This window comes from Trachymyrmex cornetzi, unplaced genomic scaffold, assembly GCF_001594075.2.
Source record: "Trachymyrmex cornetzi isolate Tcor2-1 unplaced genomic scaffold, Tcor1.1 scaffold1800, whole genome shotgun sequence".
In the NCBI taxonomy this organism is placed as follows: Eukaryota; Metazoa; Arthropoda; class Insecta; order Hymenoptera; family Formicidae; genus Trachymyrmex; species Trachymyrmex cornetzi.
The window spans coordinates 19619-22223 of record NW_017296420.1 but is presented as its reverse complement, the minus strand read 5'-3'; positions in this window follow the sequence as shown (position 1 = coordinate 22223).

The window sequence follows — 2605 nt, the reverse complement described above, 5'->3', positions numbered from 1 at the left end:
TCGAAATGATGAAATTTTGATTCTTAACATTTTTTTCGTAGTGTGCTTATTTTTTGAGATATTTGAATGTCTCAAGTTAAAAGCATCACCCTGTATATGTCCTATGCTCATGTTCCACGTGACGAACAGTATATTGCGAATAATAATCTCCAATTATTTGTGGTTCATGTTGAAGAAAATTTACTATACTTCAAAAGATCATTCTTTACGTTCAGTAGAGTTAAAAAACCTCAATTTCGATGCGCCGTGAATTCTCTCATTCCTCGAGCGTTCGTCTAGCTTCGGGCAATGCGCAGAATTAATCGAATCGACTTTCAGCGAGACAAGCACGACATTGGGAGAATTAAAAGAAAAGAGCATCTCGTCGGCCAAAGTCCGCTTGCGCGGGAGAGGATAATGGAAGGGGCGCGAGTACAATTTGCGTCAAGCAGAGAATCTATCAAATTCCATTGGTTTTCTAATCCCCGTACGTTTCCGCGGTTACTCAGAATTTATATCCTCGTGGTGGTGCAGGCGAGTCACATTAAAAGCCTCGACCGTATATGAATACGTGGAAATTACGCGCATTCCGCGGCGCTTATTAGATTACCGTCGGCTGTTGTCGTCAACGATATAGTTGCGTCCTCGGTTGCGTCGTTATCTTTATCTGTCTACTCCTCCCCTTGTTCTCTGTTTCTTTCTCTTCTCTAATGCACCTGTCCGCTGCATCGCCATTCATGCGTACGCACATGTGTGCCAGTCACGACGAAGCAAGCTCACACGATATCCGTATGGCGAGGAATTTGTTCGGATTCTTAGACTTTGAGAAAATATTTATCAAAAATATGACGATTCATATGCTGTTATATGATCTCGTTGATGTGTTCGCTTTCAAATGTTAATGAGAATTATCAGTGTAATAGAATATAAAATGACCTATCATGTTTTGCATTCAATACTTTAACTTGAATATTTTTTCTCTAAATGTCACGTCTTTTTATTTTAGACGTGAAATTAAAATTTTATATTGTGTGTATGCAAAATAGTATTTTGATAATAAACTGTGTACATGGGGGGGGGGGGAGTATTATTATTTTTAAAATAATAGCAATGATAAGATAATGATGATAATAATGATATAATCATAATGACAGGATAATTAATACTATATTAATTTGTTATGTCAATTCAAAGGACTCGCACTAGTTATATCAAAATTAGATTCTAATAAAATGAATTAGTATTTATATATAATGTAGTTTATAATGTGTGTATTAACTACTCTCTCTCATTATTGAGTCTTGTGTCGATGATATCTTTTGTTCACCACATTATAAGCTATATTATACGTGAAAACGCATTTCACCGGAATGCAATCTATGATATAATTAGTAGAACCTTCACTCTCTAATTATATGGAACATTGAGTCCCGGTGAAATGAGTTAGTTTTCACATATAATGTAGTTAATAACATGGGGAACAAATGATGTCATATAGCGATTTCAATTGGATGCACTCAGTGTGCACTGGTGCATATGAAAGTCATACACAGATTGATGTAAAAATGTGTTTAATATAAATATAGAAACGCATTAAACCGCGATCTTCATTACACTTTATTATGCTGTAGGTAAAATATGTATTTTATAATTCAAAATATTTGCATTTTACTTTTACATTCAGATTAAATCAGTGTATCAACGGCTTTAATATCCACCAGTACGCACTAGTGCATCCTACCGAATTCGTTAATAGACATAAGGTTCAATAATTATAAGATTAAACGAACTTACCAAGTGAAGTTCGATCTTAATTATGCTTGTGTCTCGTCCGGATGGATAAATTATGTAGTCACGCTTCCTTACCTACTTAGCTAACAGTATTCATAGTTCTGAGTAAAGAAAGGCCGAGCCGAGAGGGCGTGTGTGGCCCTCTCGGCGACGCCACAGGGCTCCCATAGCGCCATGCGCGCGCCTCTTCATTAAGTTCAAAGATCGTGGGACAAATTGCACGAATAGGGTGGGTAGAAGCTTAAAAAGCTTTTGGGTGGGTCTTATCCATCTGGACGAGACACAGGCATAATTAAGATCGAACTTCACTTGGTAAGTTCGTTTAATCTTATAGTTATGCCATGGTCTCGTCCGGATGGATAAATTATGTAGTTGTTCAAAGCCGATTTGTCCTAAATCATCAGAAAGAATTTTTATTGTGCCGAAATCGACCTTAAAGGCACAACAAAAAGTATATCAGTTTTAGATGAATATAAATTTATACAAGTAAACGGATACAGGACTTAGTAAGTCAGTAATGTTAATGGTGAGAAGAAAAAATAACAAAAGGAATGGCTCCCTCTAGGGGGGTAATAAAGCTGAATATAAATTAAATGAATATAGTGCAGTGTCTATCTTAAGATACATTATATAATGACAAAAGAGCTCAAGAAAGTAGGACTGCTTTGCTAAAGTCATCCGGGTTGATTATGGGGCGATTGTAGAACCTGGCAAATACCTGACAAGGGACCATCTCGGTTTGTACAACAATTATTATTGAAAATGCTTGATATCAGCGAAAGTTGATAACATAAGATGCAAATAAGGAAAATGGCGGGACCGGATATGCCGTGGG